The following is a 19,261-nucleotide window of genomic DNA, read 5'->3' as shown; positions in this document are numbered from 1 at the left end:
CAATGGCTTGGGTGTATTACTTCTCAGTAAAACTTAGGTGATAAGAATCAGGCTAGATTACAATCAGGCTATTTTGATTTTTAATTTTTTTTTTTTTCTTGCTGGTACTTAGAAACCCAGAAGGTCCTACCTGCCTTTGAGCAAAAATATTACGTATTATTTTTAATAAAGGTTAAGGATATTGATGGCTCTACCTACAAAGCACTCTTAGATCAAATACCATGGTATTCTTAAAATACAGCTACCTTTTCTGTTAGCTCTAGGACAGCTAATGCTTGGTATTTATCTGGAGGCTGATTTTAAAACCCACCCCTTGAAAGTGCTGCCTAAAAAAAACCCAAACTATGCTGGAGAGTTAAATTCTGCCCTTGCTATTTGGTCTTAAGAGTTTGGGTACCTGTTAAGCATATCGCTTTGAATGGAAAACAGACCATTAGAGGCTGGTCAAAAGCGCTTCCGCCTAATCAAAATAGCCATAAAAGGAACGTCTGGGCATAACCCGCCCCCGTAAACATCTGCATACTCAGCCTGGACATGGGAATAATCCCATCGTGAATGTAAGAGAAGGATGCTGATGGCTGTTCTTTATGGTGTTTTGGGTTTTTTTTTAAATGCACATAGAAATAACAGATAATTCAGTAGTTTTCCCAACTCCAGTTACGGCTATTCCAACAGAAAATTGTCAGAGACTTACAAAAAAGAAGCCTGTTTACCACTGACAGACTTGGGAAGTTGCAGCTGATGCAAAAGACCAATGCGTATATAACGTGACTATATGTTAATACTGGTATTGCATCGCAGGGTTAGTTGCCAATAAAAATGCATCAGGTGTGCTGAAATCTAGCAATACGCTTGGCAATTTAACAAGAAATGTGGCATCCTAAGAATTTCATTTTATCTCCGTAATAGCCAGCAGATGCTGTAATCATTTCAAAAGTACAGTATTGATTAATATCACTCAGAAGTTTCAAACATTAAGAACTCAAAAGATAGCAATCAGGTGTTTTCATGTTAAGGATAAAATGAAAGCATGGGGTTTTTTTCCTAAGAAGCAACACTGACACGCAGACGGATGACATCACCTTTTTAAATAGACTTCAGTCATTCTTACTTTCCCTGTACTGCTTGCAAACAGTCAACCATCCTCAGCTGTCCTGAGCCATAACGCAAAGAAATTACAGAATCACCATGAATGACCGTTACCGGTGCATAAAACTGCAAATTTGGAGCGCGCTGAAGCGCTGCATCCCAATACCGAACCCCTTCTGCGTTAACCATTACTTGTGCCCCCTCAGTACCGCGCGGCTCGTTCACACGCCCGCGTGAGCTGGGAACAGGCATCCTGCCTGCGCGGTCGCAGGTCGCTTGCCACCTCAGCTGCCTTGCGAGCGTACGCAGTTCGGTTTCGCAACACCACGTTACTCAGACCTGCGGTTAACCTGTGTTTGACACAGCAAGGCCAGACTGTCTGAGATGAGATGCCAAAACGTGATTAAGGGCAGGAGAGCGCTCGGGGCGGGCGTGCTGAAGCGGCCGGGCACGGGGCAGCGCGGAGCGCTAACGTGCCTCCCCGCGGGACGCTGCCGCCAGCTACAAGGGGCTCCTCGCAGCACAGCTCCCAGCTGCTTTTAATGCACAATAGACATTGTCTGCGTGTTGTGATGGCAGCTCCGGCGCGAGGCGTGACGAACCTCAGAGGTGAACAGGCGCTTCTTGCCAAGCACAGGCACGCTGAAACGGAGGCGGCGAGGTCCAGCCAACCGTAGGTGGTCCATTTACTGGTTAATTCGGTAACCTAAATCAGTTACTGGTTTCCTTGAAAAGTGTCTCGTTATACGAGCGTTCAAGGCCTTACTACTCAGTTTCTTTTGGGCATGCTGGCGGGCCGTACGTTTACTTTAGCACAAAAGTACACATCCGTCTTTCCTCACATCTAGAAAGTCCGTAGCGCCTTCCGTAAATAACACTACATCCCAAGTCTGATGTCATGAACGAAAAGGATCGGTCTGGTCTATAAACAGAGGTTTAACCATACGTAGTGTAATTTTCAGTCTCCTATATTGTACTTACATGTACAGCCGCGTGCCTGCCAGTGCCCTGGAGTGTTGGCAGCTCCCATTTACATAATTACAGTGCCTTAAATCTGGGCACCACTAGGTCTTGTGCTTCGAGCTGAACCGAGTAGTGCAAGGGAACGAGAGAGCTCTCGCCTAGCCAGAGAACATCATACCTTCATGTGAGAGTCTGGGGACAGGGCAGCCGCGTTACAAAAGATGGTTATGCAAGGGACGTGAAAACCCTCCTCTGGTGCCGGGTGCTATGAATGGCTATTTGTATTGAGATTTATTTCTTTAGGTGGAGTCTCAAATTCAGATTTTTAACATGATTGACACGTTTGCAGACGAGGTTCACGTGACAAATACAGATTCTAGTTATAAAACAACGCATTCAAGTTGGCGATATATATTTTTTTTTCCTGCTAAAGATTTAAATATCATGTGGCTTTAGCTTTCTTTCTGTTCACTGAATATCAAGGTCAATTAGGAATGATGTCTGGCTAGTACTCTCAGAGCAGATTAGACAGTTGCATCAAAAACTAGGACCATGTATAGGTCATCTGTTACTGTGACCTAGATTTCTGAGAATCTGTTCAATTTGTTTTATTGCAAATGTGGTACCGTCTCAGTTCTGTTTCTCATAGCAAACCTCTCTATAATAGCAGAAAATAGCTTTATTAGATACTTGCAGACATTGCTTACTACTTCTGCTGAGACACAAAGAAAATCAAATCCATGCAGCAGACCTGTGCCTGTCATCCATTTAATTTTAAAATAACTTAAGGTTCTGAAAGGCTTATGCCTTATAATCTAAAGCATTTGGTCCACATGCCAAATACTAAGCAATCTGAAATACATAATAGCTTAGCTTCAGCTTTGTTTGCCCTATTTAATTCATTTTTTGCCTTCAGTAACCAGTGGACAGATGCAATATTTCTGCAGTCTACTTTGGAAATGAAGAACATACTGAAATATTTGAGTAAAGCGAGGCTATTTCGTTTCCATCATTTGTGCGAGCTTTGTGGTGCCCTCGAAGGATAGTTGGCTTGGATTGCTTAGCCTGAGAACAGAACCAGACTTCCCTCCTAAGCCCCTGGTGTTTTCTTACTGAGTAGAAAGGGTTGCTATCTGAATTTTGACACTGTTGCAGTGCATCCACCTATACTTTCTGGATTGTCGTTCTGAAACCACATAAAAGCAGATTTCCATTTGGAACATTTTATGACACATTTCCTCTCCTCTCACCGCTCTTAATTGTTCCGGTTAGAAAGCAATTACTGAAGCATGGATCATGCAAACACACCCGTTCGTTGGTGTAAGTATTTGGGGGAGGGAGGGGGAGAAGGTGTATCTTAAAATGTTAGAAAAGATTTTCTAGACACCAGTGAGTCCAGTGTAAAAGGAAAATTATAAAAATAACAAAGTGCTTGCGGGATCTGCAATTCAAAGAACAGTACGCCAACCAAATTTTAGAATTAGCATCATCAGTCTCTGTGGCTTATCATGCTGTGAGAGCTGCGGTACAAAACACATCTAGAACAGTTGTGCTCTCATCACACCCCGGGAGGAAAGGTAGGTAACGCCATCAAACAGCGGTAGAAAAGGGCACACAGAAATATAAAAGGTGCCAGTAGGTTGAGGTTCGCAGATTCTCCGGTACGTTACTCCCTCATAAATTGTACTTAGTAAATCTGTTCCAATTTTTTCAAAATACTAAAGCCAGTTCTACCAAGTCATCTGAATTTTATACTACTTTAATATTCAAACTTTTATGAGCATCTCGCAGCACACTGGGACCAATTTATTTTATAGGCAAGATAAAAACCCAGCAATATTTGGGTGACGTTATCCAAAGATCATTCTTCTAAATGAACATAAGTACATTTTCTCCTTTTTGTTTCACATGATGGCTGCATTTAAATAGGCTAAATGTACAATTCAGAAAAGAATGGCTGAGTCCTGCTCACCTGGGGGTCGTATCCACATCCATCCAATATTTAAATTGCACACAAAAGCAAAGAAATTAAATATATAAGGGGGGGGAGGAAGTCTTTCTTCCAACAGAATATTTGCCTGGTAACCCGATATAAGAGAGCGCCTTCTTTTCCCCCCCCCAAATCATGCTTAGTTGTTCTACAAGAGTCTTTGAAGATACTTCTATTTTAAATTTCAACACCTGAAGCACAGTTACAAAGATGCCGCTGCGCTCTGGCTGAGCAGCAGCCGTAAGCAGTGGAGCGAGGAGCATCACAGATGTGTGGCTGAAGTTCTCTAAAGCCAAGGCTGCGTGTGTATGCTCTAGTTTAGATCATTTGTAAACAAGGCTAAACGAATTTGGTGTGAAAACGTGAACGAACAGGAATGAAGCGTCGTGGCAATTCGTCCATCGTACGGGTTAGACCGCGCGTAGGATGCAGTGATTTTCTCCCTGACAGCCAGGAGCGCTGTACGCTGGGGCCTCGTGGTACCTGCTGTGATGGAGCAGGAGCAACCAAAGCCAGAACGGGGAAAGCCAGCCTCTTGCAAAAGTTCAGGGAGATCAGGGCACTTCTGTGTGCAGCACCCATTCAGCTCACAAGGAGAAGGCAGGACAGAATCGCGCGTTTCCAGCTAAGCCAGGCATTGGCCAGTGATAAGAAATCTCATAACGGCTGGGAGGAAGAGAATGGGGAAGATGATAGGATGGATCTTCACTTGTCTTTTTCCTGCCCATTACAATGTTATTGTAATGTTATTTTCTTTGCTTCAGTTATTTACAGTTATTGGAAGTAAAACCTTTATTGTACGGAGTGTATCATGAAATGGAGTCTTACAAAATGGCAGCATAAAATTGACCCGGAGGTGCTGCGCTGCTGAAACTGAACCAGAAAGTGAGATTTTAGAGGTGTTTCTTTTGAGAAGAACTCCAAATCTTGAAGTCTATCAGATGAGAATTGTTGGATTATAAAGCTGAAAACCAGAAACTAATTATCTTCAAAGGGACAGTTGTCAATGAGTCGGGAGGAGAAATTATGATTATGAAAAGCAAATCCTTCATTCGATCCCTCTCCATCCCTACTGCTTCCCAAGCAGATAACCTAAGCTTTATCCAGCCGGAATCGCTAATGTTCCAAACAGCAAGTCAAATGTCAAAGTCCCAATTAGCATATGAAAAAAAGGTCTGTATTTTTTATATCGTTAGTATGATCAGAGTGCGAACACGGGCACGCTGCAGCAGTTAGGTGGGGGTCTTTTCACTGGTCTGGAGTCACAGGAGACCACCTGTGAAATGTCCTGCTCAGGAAGGGACCTTCCCTTCTGGAGCCGGGATCGTGTTTTCGTATAGCCTTTAAAGACCAAGCCATACAAACAAACCCAATACCTCAAATACCTCTCCTGATCACTTTGCAAGGTACATTTCCCATGTTGTCAATTGCACACGCAGGCTCTGGGCATTCTCTCAGTATCTCAAATTGAAAAACTAAAACGATTCCTTGTAAAACACACATACCAGGGCAGGCTTCACATTCAGGGTGAGCCCCCGCAGCGCAGGCTTTGCGCCATGCACTGGCTCATCAAAACCAAAGGAGACCTTTATTCCAAAAAACTGGATTCTCTTTGGCATTACCATCTCCAGTTACATTATACATTTCAGAAACAATATCAAGGGAATCTCAGTTTGACTGTTGAGACTAGTATGAGAACAGAAGGCATTGTCTGCCCTCCCTACCCTGAAAAAGCCTGGCCAAGTCCAGCTAGTTCCCATCTCAAAGCAAAAAGGCAGAAGAACTAGTTTTTGCAAAGGCGACTGCCGTACTGGTGGCTCTGCCGATAATTTCTAAAATGCTAGCAAGCAGAAAACAATCTCCGTAACAGAATCACCTGTAGTTAGGATCATCTCTCTCCTTCCCAAAACCAAGGCACCGGAACTATGCCTAAATTCACAGCTAAGGGGAAATCTTTTTGATCTTCACAGACACACAGAGTTGCCAGCCGAGAAGAACAGTCGGCGTAGGAGTATCTTCTGAAGAAGTACTTACCCTAAATTCACCACCATAATAAATACAAAGCGTCCTAGGTCTGGAGCATTGCAGTATTTCAGTGATGAAGAGTTATGAGCATGGTTGCCATACCAAAAGGGGCAATGTTATTTATATCCACAGAAGCTGCTTACCCAGCATTAGGTGCGTCGGGGCGTAGTACAACTGCAGGAATTCATCAGGAGGACACCTGAGATTCCTCTCTATTAAAAACAATGAATCTAATATAGACAGTAATTGTCATAGCAACAAATGTTATCTTAAGAGATGGGGATAAAAGTTCACAGGGAAGCTATGCAAATTAATGAAAAGAAAAATGCATTCATGGTTACTGAATGCACAGAAGTCTGTCTCCAGAAGTCTCTGTGTGTGTCGAAAAATGTCTGGAAGACAGGAGACGATTAGTAGGAAATATGCAACTTTCTCCTCCTTGTATCGTTTTCTAAACATCCATTAGCGGCTGTTTTGATTTTATTTTAGAGCCAGAACTGCTTTATCGATCGCAGCCAGCAGCTACAATTCAGTAGCGGTCCCAAACATCAAGGTAGTGTTTTTTTCCAGCAAAGACAATTTCTGAAGTTACATGCAACGAGATGAAGATACGCTACTATTAAGACATCCTGGGCTGAGGTCAGTTTTGTTCCATGTATGCTGCAGGTACAAATAGCTCATAAATGCAGCTTGCTCCAAAACCACCTCTGCTGGGTCTACTCAGAGCATCCCTTACGCCACCCTCGGGGCGCTGGAAAGCTGTTCTGGTCCTCAGAAGCTCCTTGTCTCCTCCCCAGTTTGCCTGGGTGAAACTGTACTCAGGCCTTTGGAAAACCTGGTGAAGAGGCAGGCAGGTCCTGCGACACTGTGTGTCTGACCCCTTCCCCTTACACACAAACAACTCTGGAGACAGGAGAGCGAGCTGGAGTCTAATCCAGTACGATCCGTCCTGCCTAAGTAGGTCAGCAGGGAAGCTTCTGACCATGGTAATGTCTTCCAGTCTCAGCCGCTCTTCTCGCTACAAGCAAACCTGACAAATACTTTAGAACCCAACCTCCATGTCCTCTTACTCCTGAGAGCTTGTGTGTTTGTTCTAGAAAGGTAAAACAAGTTTTCTTTAGAAAATACAACTATTTCACTATTTCAGTGGCTTGGAGAGTGTTCAGGAAAGTGCTTAAAAAATCAGAGGGCATCTGATTACTCACCCTGGGATGTCAGATTGCAAGAACATCCAGACTAGCTCGTTCCTAAATGCCTTATTTTAAAATACCATGTTTGACAAAAAGAATCAAAACCAAAATAATTTTATTTTTCTGCTAAAATCACTGAGATTTAGTCCAGTATTTTCCAAGAACAAGTAGTACATAACATGAAATTTGTTGTGTTGCAAAATCACCTCCCTGTAGTTCAGAAAAAAGCTTTCCACTCTTCCGTATGCTCTTGAGGCAGAGGTTCACACATCGAGTTCCTAACGAGCGAGTCGAACCGTCTGCCCCGCTAACACCCAGCTTCAGCGTTCTGCTTTCCCCCTGCAAAACCAGACCCACTGCCAAGCCCAAGGCAGTGCTGCCCTAAGTGGCTCATTTATGCAGGGAAAGATACTAACAGACAGGACAAAACTTCTTAACCTTCACTGGTTTACTCCAGAGAACTTAATTTTACTGGCGACAGTCCTTCTGGTTATTTAATTGCTCTCATCTTTTCAGAAGCCTGTTCAGCTCAGTGATCTCGTCAGGGCGGCCTGCACCAGAATTGGTTTCAGCAGTTACCGGAGAACTGAATGCAGATGCAACAGCCTCTATTCCTATTCAGTCTTTCATTGTTTGCACAGTAGTAGAAGTCAAATTGTGCACACACATGCGTTTAATTATCTACCATAGCAAGCACCGCTTCGTACAGTGGAGTCCTTTATGTTCACACATGGTCTATATTGCTTGTTCCCAAACATGTAACTTTGCATTTGACTATACCCAAGCATTCACTTATGCTTGATTTATCTGGAGATCCAGATTTGTGTTAAAATCCATCGTTCACTCTTCTGTCTAAAAAAAACCCAAAACTTGCTAACAACTGATCCTGCATTTCTCCCATGGCAGCAACAGCGATGCTTTATTTAGTACATGGCAAACGGTCACTCTAAGACTGCACCAACTTGATCAAGTTCCCACTCAGAATTGCTTCGAGACCTACCCATTTGGAATTTTTAAAATCATTTTTAACATTTGCCACAGCAAATTTGTATCATACCAGTTTAAGCTGTCATACAGTATTATGTCATAAAGTATTACCTAGACCTTACAAAAGTCTAGGGTACGTTGCATCCACAAGCAAGCTTCTCAACTCAAAATGAGAGCAAAATAATTTGATAAGTCCTCCATAAATCACTGGAAACTGGTATTAACTGCATTTCTCTCAGGTGCCATTAGCTCTGCATTTATGTTCTCTGGGATCACCACCACAGCACTACGTTCTGAAAAAGCAAATGGACAGGCTGGTCACTTTGTCCCCTGATTTCACGTAGTCCCAAGGCTCCTCAAGTAGTAGCCCAAGGAGCTTTGGGACAGCTAAAAAAACCAAACCATCTCCAATGCTAACTGTAGAAGACTGCTTGATCTGAAGCGTCTGGCCATGGCATTGCTACCTCAACGCTCACCCAAATTTCAATGAAACAGCAGCAGTAACTAAAAATACTGCCAGTGGTTACATCCTCTTGTCCCCCCGTTGTCTCGTCAAGGCGTATCTGCATGCTTACACTGCTGACTTCATTTACATTACAAGGAAAACACATTTTTATAGTACAATTAAAGCTTGTTCTGAGTAAACATGCTTGCACGTGGCATTTCCATGGATGTTTCGAGGCAGGCACTAACTGTGTCATGTGCTGAGCACTATCTCAGCCCTGATCTCCATACGCTGAGGTCGCACACCTCCCTCGTAAGAGTCACAGCTATAGCACGGGAGGTGGAAGGGAAAGCATAGCTGTTTTACTACTAGATGCATATGTTAAATTTATGTAGTGACACTTTAGGGCAGTGCTGTTAGGATTCCTGCCCTGCTATAAATAAAAGCCTTATTATGAGGAACTAATAGAATGATTGAATTGGGGTGTAAGAATTGTTCAGGCACCGTAAATACACAGAGTAGCAGAAACATCCACAATGTTAACTAAATCCTGTCCCCGTACTTCAGACAGTGAGTTGATATCTCTGCTTCAGGGTTTGTATGCATATTTTGAGGAATCCATTTTATTCATGCAAAAATCCACTCTCTACACTGTAAGTTGAAAGAAAGCCCCGTGTGCTCTGAATCTGCAATATTTTAATTGTAAATTTCTACTTCAGCAATCTACTACCTCCCTGATTCACGTCGTTACACTGATAATCCTCACAGGGATTCCATTTTATAAGGTGTTCCACGGACAGACCTAACAGAGTCAGGCTTTCTGAGACCCATGTCCCATGGCTGACTGCCTTGGGAAGTCTGGGGGAAGGGAAGGCATCGGGTCCACTTAATGTATTTTCCACCATGGAAAATAATAATTAAGAAAGAACAGAGGTGGCAACTGTCAACTATGGCTGATTTAGGTCCTTCCTAAGCAAAAGAAGTCTGAGAAGAAGGCATGCTGAAGGTTTAGTGCAGATAATAACTTCTGGGGTGTGTCAGACCAGATGAGGCAGGCAACAAAATACAACCGTAACTGCATCTTATCAGTTCTGCCATGCTAATGCAAAATGAAAAAAATAAAAAAAAAAAGAACAGAAGTCCCTGTAGAGTAGGCTGAGGCAAGAGTCACCGAGTACAGGCTTTTCTGGGTGCCCTCTGCTCACCCAGCTCAAAGCTGTCGCGGGTGCTTTGCTCCCCACTGCGGAGGCTTCCATTAGGCATAAAGACACTTCAATAGGGAAGCAAAACAGGGAAGAAAACAGATGAAAAATGACATGACCTGTTTTGTGATAAGATACAGACAATCACTTGAGCAACAATAAGAAGAGAAAGTGCTAGGACTATGTGGAAGAGAAATCCAACCTCCGGGCTGGGAGTAGTGAGCAGCACTCACTGCTAGAGTTTTCAGATGGCTCTTGCTGTAGCGGGGTCATCCTCTCTAAGTTGCCTTATACTATATAGGTACAGACACATGTATGTACATATGCGTACACGCACACCCTCCCAGAGAGAAGGAGGACTTGGAGAGTGAAAAGAGAACCTGGATTTTGTACAAAGTTCTGGAGGTAAAACTTCCAACAACAGAATAGTTGGAAAGATTTCTTCTTTGTCTATCCCAAGCCTTGCACATGCTGCCCGGTTACAGTTTCTAGAGAATTATTTTATCATCTCGGAATCTGTCCAAAAATCTAGCTGCTGGAGAGCTCTGAACTTTGCAAGAGGGAAGGAGCGTGCAGCCGGGATATAGAAATAACATGTAGAGCTTGTTTTTAACATCCAGAAGAAATTCAAGCTCTCAAATCATGAAATGAGAAGATGAAAGTTACCCAGCTGAAGGTCAGCAGAGGTACAAAAGGAGGAAGGAGGAGTGAACTGAGGAAAAGAGCCTCTCTCACAATGTAGTTTAAATATAAACACACTGTTTTGGTTTGTTAAAACCGAAATTTCATGCTTGACTTGAACTTCGTTTCCTTGATTTATGTTATACCTACCACATGCAGTCACCCTTCACACTGGGACGCTCATGAGCCTTAACGCTCGAGGCTGAGCATTGCTTGTTATTAATTCAAATTTTCTTTGTTCTTTCCACCAGCTCCTACTCCAAAAAAGACGGCAAGAAAAAGGTGAGACTAATTTTCAGAGAATTCTTTTGATTTTCACTATCAGTTAATGTTTAATTATGCCATTAAATCAGTCAATTTAAGTGCAGATTACAAACTGTGTTCTGGGAGCAAGCTCATCTTTCAAACAGCTTACTCAATATAGTAGGTTGTTTCAAGTACTTTATTAGACAATACACGTATTGTTAAGTTGCATGTATCAGCTCGTCAGCTCAGGATATTCAGAGACACATTTAACAGTCCCTACGACAAGAGAAAATACTCTGAATTAAAAGCAAGTCTCCAGAATTTTAAAGTCATAAGATTATTCCCACTACTCTGTAGGCTCCACTTCACTCACAGCAAAGTTATTTCAGATACAGCAGCAGATTTCATTTTTAACAAACAAGCTGCAAATAATTCCTCTCTCTCCAACTGCAAGCCAGGTGGAAAAAGTGAAGTTAATTAGATGCAATATAGAGATTTAAAGAGAATAAATCCCTTTTTCCGCTTTTCAGGGGAAAGAGACTGCAATTCATTTATTCTAGCCAGTACATTCTAGGCAGACATTTACATGTTCAGCTTAAAACTGGCAGTTAAACTGCTCCAATAATGTTCTAGATCATATTAAAAATCTCTCTGAGGATCAGAAGGACTTGTCACGCAGAGGTTCACTTTGGGCAGGATTTCCCACACCCCTGAACGCCAGGCTGCTCGATCTCCACTGCAGGGAATGAAGGAATCTGACTCTGAGCACAAGTCCAGCATTAAATGCCTCTGTAACAGCTTGCCCACGGTGTACAGACCCACTGGTGGTTTAGTGATGCCCTTGCACACTTTCAGCTGCCACAGACAGCTCTGGAAGGTTTACCCGCTAGTTTCTTGCGGCATGCGGGGACACATCTCAGCAGCTCAGAGCATCAGACCAGTGAGGGAGCAGAGGCAGCAGAGGCAAGAAACCATTCAGTAAAGCATGTTTTGTGCTCCCTGCCTGCCCGACGGGTTGGGAGCATCATCCCAGCTACAGCCTAGAAACACGTTCTAGGGCCAGGTTACCGGAGTTGGAACGGGGCGACTGAAGAAGCGTCGCGAGCAGCCCCCAGCCCGCTCTCCAGCAGCTCTGCCCAGTAAGGTGATCCTGCCGTTGAACGGTCACCTTAGTTCAGCCAAGCAGTTGCTGAGACCCCGCACGCCTTAAAGCAATGGCACAGGTAAAGCCTTTAAAAACCCACGGTCACGAAGGGGGGCGATAGGAGCTGTGGGAATACAGACATCGTGTACTCCAGTAAGAAACAGATTCTCCCCTGCTCTCACTTTTGTTGGTTTACAGTGACCGGTGTCCTGCTTTCTTATGTTTTAAAGTGAACTTTATAAAGAAATCTGAAGCATTACAAACACCCTTAGCACAGCTATTTAGAATACGCATATCCACGGGAGGAAAGGCACTTTCACAACTGCAGTTCAGATACATGCAAAGCTGTTTCAAGAAACGCTAAGTCAACTTAGCATCCGTAACCGTAGTGTTACACTTCTGCAATTCATTAGTCCTCATGGTTCCATTTCGTAATTAAAATACTTGCAGTTTAAGGCTTTACAATAAAGAATGTGCAGTCCTCAGCAGTGTTTCCACTGCTGGTCTATGGAAAACATATGCATGGAAAATATGTACAGTGCATGTATACAGCCATCTTTGGATAGCTTCAGTGAACATTCAACGCTGTCGGTGAGTTTGAGAACTAGAAAAAACCATCGACCGTTGACTGTACCTTGAGGTTTATCACAAACCCTCTGTTAAATGGAAAGCTTGAACCTTCATAGTTTTTCACATATGGTTGCCATTAACAGGTCATGATTTACAGATTATATTAAGAGCTACAGAACTTGAGTTTTTCCAGTTCTTCTACTTTCTCTAAAAATGAATTGGTGTATAAGAAATGTTTGTTTTCACTTAAAAAAAAAAACAAAGAACAACTTTATACTAGAGCAGAATTTTTGCAAAACAAAGTATCTGAGAGTCGTGGAAGGTTTCGTACGGGCAGCACAAAAGCAGTAACGTATCCACACCATATGGTACACTTGGAAACAAATCTGAGCACCGGGTATGTTCAAAATAGCAGAAATACAGGCCAGATCAGGAGGGAAACCTCCTTTCCATTTGGGCTGGCAACTTGAGCTTCGCTGGAAAAAGCTTTGGAATGTCAGTTCATTTGCTCACAGGAACCTGCGCTCGATTTCAGCAGCTGCTCACTGGGAACGCGGGCCGAGGACCGGATCCCTCCCAGCAAGGTCCAGCTGCTCCTGCGACTCACGCTGTCGCTTTACAGCTAGGCAAGCAAGAAAATGTCCTTCTTTCAAAGGAACAGAAAGGCAAATGCACAGGCACCTCGGCGGTATCTACACGGTACCCTTCCTGTCCGTCTGGATGGCGAGACATAGGACTGCACGCAGCCGGCGTTAATAGCGCGTGCCTTCACAAGGGTGCAGGCGGTTGGTTTTCCCCCACAGGGACTGCAGAACCCATAAAAGAAGAAAAGACTCAAAGCACGTGCCAGGGAATGTTGCCTTGGGCTGCTCTAGAAGAAGAGATCTTGTAACGTATAATTTTACTTCTGTATACGGTCACAGATGGGCAGCACTTAACAAAATAGATACCTGTCTCAGGACCAAGAGCACCGGCTCTTACAGTTAAGGCTGTTCCCTTCAAGCACACTTTGTACCTTCGTCTCACATAACCCAGTGGAATTAAAATATCAAAACAGGCCTTCGTCAAAACACGTGCCAGTAGAAAGTGGCTTAGCTGGTGGTTACATACACCGTCAGAGCTTTCCTGCCATGAAGAAGGTCTAAAAATCTTGAACCGCGCAGAAATTCACCATCTGAAACGGTTGCTCGAAGCGATAAACCACTTGTCAGCAGCAGCGGATACCTCAGTAAACACGATGGCGCTGCAGAAGCTCTTTTGATAGCCAAGAAGTAGGCTCAATGAGGGCGCGATAAATGCTTTTAAGCAGGTTGTCTCCCATACCGGTGTACTGTGACCGCTTCTGGGAGGAAGCCCAGCCTCCACTGCGTTAGAGGACAATGTGCTTCTTGGGAATTTTTGGAAAATTTAAGTGCAAGAATAGGGAAGGTTCGGTCAATGCGCAGTTTTGAAGCCCTTGGGGTACACAGAGTCAAGAGCCATATAAACTATGAAACATATTCCTAACAGCAAGAATCAAGCAAAACAAATCGCCTTTACCTAAAAAAGGGCAATTTATATCATATTTTAATGTAGTTTCTAAACTGAGGAATGTTTTTCTACTACTCTCCCTGCGCAAGCGTACTTTCCAGAAGTCACCAGGGCTTTAAGAAGCCCTGAAATAGTTGTATGCCCCGAGGTCAGGCTGCAATGCCGACTGTTCCATGCGGAAACACAGTAAGAGCGGAGCGGTCCGAAGGAGCAGCGCTGCGTGTCTTCGGCATCTAATGGCTGCAATCAACATTCATTGCTGTCGGTGGGTTTTCGTTTCTATCAACTCACTGATCAATGAATGCAAACTGCGGACCAGCTAGCTGAGAGACTGCGCAGCCACGCAGCTCGGGGCGTCCTTCTGGCAGGGAAAGTGACTTAGGATTTTTGCTGAAGCAGCGCTGCATTCCAGTCCTCCCTGCCCGTAACTGCACAGGGCAGGTCCGTGCCTCTGCTCTTGTCTCACCTAAGTAGTTCAGGGCATGTCATCCAGCTGCTTCATGAGCATGGGTGCTCTTTGCCACCTGACAGCCACTGTGAACATTAACATCTCGCAGGGCAGTAAGTTCTAGATAAAATAAGCATTCCTTGTAGAAAAGCAAGACATTATAACAGGGCACAGGCATAGCTTTTTGTCTTGAGGCACGCTGACTGTATGAAGCGTTCCAGGCACCTGCTTTTATGAGAACAGGCTCCTCTCTGATAGTCTAAGAGCTTCTGCAGCAGCACAAGAAAGATCCTGCCCCTCAGAGACTTGCGCGGTGCATTGGACCCTTACGAGTCTGCAAAGTCGGTTTGTCTGCTGAGGGGGTGCTCTGAACACAGGAAAATACATTCACGATCTATCCTTAGCGTAGACTGAGTTAGTCCTTCCTGTCATTTATCAGCTTCAAGAGCAGGGGCTTGCATGCTCAATACTTATAAAGAATGCAAAAAGCTTTCTTTTTAAATATGGAAACCTGATCAACAGCTGTCAGGTGCATTTCTGTACTAGGCTGTACTGTTTACTAAAGCACATTAAAATAGTACCTTGTATTAGGTATATTTTTGCTGTAAATTTTTTTTTTAAGATTTTATTTATGCAAAGCAAAAAATAGCTTATTGGCTTTTATCAGTAACTTCAGAATTTTTTTTTAAGTACTCCAAATTTGAACATTACATATAATGTCATATGTAAAAAAAAATTTCTCCAAAAAAAGACCAAAATGCACACAAGACAGCTAACAGGCTACAAGTAAGGAGTGATTTAATGATCAATAGGTAGGTTTTCCAGGAGATTAATTTATATGAATGTTCTAACTAAAATTCAAGTTAAACCTTCATTTGTGCTGTACAGCTATGGTGTTGGCTCTCAGTAACTTTTTTGACACCTTTTGTCTTCCTAACCTGAAAACCAGCCTCTAGCCACACAGCAAAAGGAATCTGCAAAGGCAACACACACGAACAGTTTCTCCGTGCCTAAAAGCCGAGCTCCTGTCAGAGGTTATACTCCACCAGCACCTCCAGCCAGCCGATCTCCATCCCAGTATTTTCAACCTTCACCTTTAGAAGCTGAAAGATGAGTGAGCTGATCTTATAGCAGCTCTTCTTCCTGAAATTAAAGCCAAGACAGGCCCACGCATATCAGAAAAATACCAGAAGAAATGCAAAAAGAGAAAGCACTTTGGTATTGACAGATGTTCATCAGGTGTTAGCCCTGGCCACATTTCACCATTCACGTTTCAGCTGCCCACCAAGCTCATTCTCTGTTTTATAGCATGTAAGTGATAGCAACAGAGCCACCTCCATGGGCAGCATCATTGCAGGCCTTCACAGCACACTCACCGTGACACAGCAAAGCCACCCCATTACTACTGAACAAGAACCTTCCCCGCCTGGGAATGGGTCGCATTTCAGAGGACAGAGGGTGAAAACAGTAGTCTCTTTCTTCTGTCCCTCTCCCCCCAGATCCCCAAAGTCCCTGTTCCCAAGCCACCTCATTCTCATCACTCCTACGGGCTCTCCGCCACGCTGGACTCTGCAGCGTGATGTGGTCCTTGGTCCCTGCTCCGCTGTCAGGTCCTTCTCCCTGCCCCACCCCGCTTCCCTCCTCTGCTTTGGGGCTTGGGGTGCCCAGAGTCCCGCGCAAGTGTCAGAGCTGCTCCGTCACTGAAAGACATTGCAGGGCAGAGCAGAGCCAGGGATGTTATTCAAAAGAAGTGGGAAGCTTCCCGGTGGAGCCGAGCCCAGGGAGGGCTTAGCGCCCACCAGCTACGCGTACGGGAAGGCACAGAGCCCTGCTGTGCTACTATCGTTTTAAATATCAATTAAAACCTATTTCAGTTTTTTTCCTAGATACCTTAAAAGTTATTTCGATACTTTGTGGTGATCTTACTTAATCTAGGTTGAGAGTTCCATCATACTTCTAGCACTCGTAAGAAATGCCCCTCCAAAAATCCCCATGCACAAGGGGGAGAGAACAGCTCATTAACTCAGTTTTAGTAAGTGACCCTTTACGGTCCCCTGGTAAATCTCTACTTTCACTATCTGTAAAGTGTAAACCTACATGTGAACTTCACTAGGTTGTAGGAAATGAAACTTCCTCCTGCACGAGACAAGCTACAGAACACCACTGGGTCCTATGAAGTGATCCGCGAGATGACAAAGGACCGAATTGCATGGCTTTGGATAGCCAGGGATAGGAATGGGCGGGGGCAAAGCAGAAAGTCTTCCACGATTTAAGACACTGCTGCAGAGAGCATTCTTGATTGCCATGGTGGGCAGGGTAAGCTTCAATTACCGTGGAGAAGATTCAGGTCAGAAAAGCTTAGTGCAGAAGGAAGCCTAGCGAGCGGAGCTGACTGCAGAGCCGCGGGGAGCCTCCTGCTCTGGGGGTGTCCGGGGGGATCAGGCACGGCTGCAACCAGCACTGCGGAGACCCCGGTGGGGGGAAGGCGGGAGCCCCTGCCACGCGCCCCACCGCTCCCCAGAACGCCGTGCTCAGCGAGGGGAGCGCAGGGCATGGCCGCGCAGGGAGGGTGGACGCTGTTGTGCTCAGCACACGTACCACAGTCAATTCACTGTGCAATAAAGGGTCCAAGCACTTTTCTTAAGGCCTTGTTTCCTCCTCCAGTTGTTTAAGGGATTACTTCAAAGCAGCCTGTTCAGACATGCTATGCTGATACCGCACGTTAACCGTCTCCCTCAGCTTGCTGTACAGTTCAAGTCTGAACAATTTACTAATGACTTTTAAACTCCAGTAGGTGAATATTCAAAATAAATCCCTGTTTGTTCTTCTAAAAGACTTAAACTTCTTCAATTTTACACAGGAACAGCTTCACCGAGTTCAGAGTTACAAACTACAGACTGAACTCTTTTCAAGACTGGGGCTTTAGAAAAAATCTCCCCTGTCCCAGTCTGACAGTGAAGGGCTCTGTTCAGTCACCCATAGTGAGCATTTCCACCGAAACCCTTGGTAAGCATGGTAATTCGATATAGAGAACTTACTACAGTAATATAAAAGTGAACAGCCTGAAAGCATCCCCAAATTGTTTAAACATCATGAAAACTGGACAAATTACTCTTTTTTTATGCAGTTTGACATTTTGCCTTTGAAATTTCAAATTTGTCAGCATGTTCAGAAGACTCATTCAAAAGTGAGCGCACAACTGGGATTATTTCCAGTGTAATCTTATGTGTAATAGAAAGCACTTGCATGTTATGTTGAACGGACATTGCAGCCTACTGGTTTTCCCTACATACGCCTATATGGAAATGCAAAGGAAAATACAGAAGTCCTGAGAGAGGTGTTCATCTTTACTGCAAGGAAATGTAAGAAATAATTCACTGCAATTACTCTTGAATAAGGCATTTCAGACAAGCAGGAAGAACTACAGCAAAGGGGCCATCCCCCTGTTTGCTAATGCAGGACAAAAGGCTTAAGCAGACACTCACAGGTCTCAAATGCTCCAGATGCACAAAGAAGCCTAAGAATTCAGTTTTCTTCTCCATCATGAAAATCCAAGTTTTGCGCTTTAATCGTGTTTGGTAATGAGACAGCAAGGGAAAAAACTTACTAGGGGAAGACAGGTTAGCAGGCATGTCCATAATTTTTCAAAATCCATGCTTGGGAAGTTTTAGATGTTTCTGGCGCCAACTGTTGGCTCCCTACCAGAGACCAGCGCCCGCAGAACCGCCTGCCGCGGACGTTGGCCGAACCCAGCGCATCAGGGCGCCGCCGAGCACCGGCACGTTCAGGGCTGCCGCTGCTACAGAAGCTGGACAGCTGGGGCCGAGAGCTCCGAGAAGTGCCCCAGCAGGAATCGCCAGGGCTCATCTATCAACACCCAGAGGCTCTGGCAGGCCAGCGACGGCTGAACTTGCTGCAGCAGTTTAAGGACGTTGCTGCCCAGCTGTCCGCCCAGCCCTTCGCCCGGCCGGCGGGACCCCGGCAGCCCACCAGCATGCCCACGCCCCGGCTGCTGCAGCTCGACCTGCCCACCAGCACCGAAGGGTTGATCAAAAGACAGGAAGACATCAAAAGAACTCAAGGAGCTCAGTTTATTTAGTTTATCAAAAGTTTATGTAAATATCTTCATAGGGAACAGAAGTTTGACAAGCATTTTCAGTTTAGCAAAGGATAACACATGAAAGCTGTACCTAGACAAATTCAGACTAGCAATAATATACAATTATTTAAGGGAAAGAGAGGGTCATTCCGTTCACGTTAGACAGCCTTGCTTTTAGTATTTGGCAAATACATTAAGATGTGAGAATGCTGTGGAAAATTTAGTTTTAGTACCTTTTAATGCACGAGAGGCCTGAATGCAGTAAATCTGAGCTATGCCAGGCTACGAAGGTTCAACAGAATATTAGCCAAGATATCTTTATAAACTATACATGTGTCTAAGCAGCAATGTAAATTATTCTACATATGCATGCAAATTTATCTGTTTCCATTAAAAGTGATCACCTACATGAAAACCTAGCTAAGTGCCTACAGAAGTGTACTTTATTAATCATCCCACAAATACCTACACATATTTGCCACTCTGAGCCTATTATACATTCATTCCACACAACTGTTCTCATTATAAAGAGGAACCATATATTCCTGTTGTAGAGGAACCACAGTTCTCTGCTTCAAAGCTGTCCAGTAAAAGCAAGCACAAGTCCACCCGCACAATGACGTGTGTGGGAAGGACAGCGCCCTGACTTGGG

General features: G+C 44.2%; 1 protein-coding gene across 3 annotated transcripts in view; it reads right to left on the bottom strand.

The window, feature by feature from the left end:
• Positions 1-19,261, bottom strand: part of NR6A1 (nuclear receptor subfamily 6 group A member 1) — a 101,453-nt gene that overhangs the window by 61,503 nt on the left and 20,689 nt on the right. The window lies entirely within an intron of this gene.

This window comes from Phalacrocorax carbo, chromosome 18 (assembly GCF_963921805.1).
Source record: "Phalacrocorax carbo chromosome 18, bPhaCar2.1, whole genome shotgun sequence".
In the NCBI taxonomy this organism is placed as follows: domain Eukaryota; kingdom Metazoa; phylum Chordata; class Aves; order Suliformes; family Phalacrocoracidae; genus Phalacrocorax; species Phalacrocorax carbo.
Note: the sequence above shows the minus strand (reverse complement) of the source record. Positions and strands in the feature narration are given on the sequence as shown.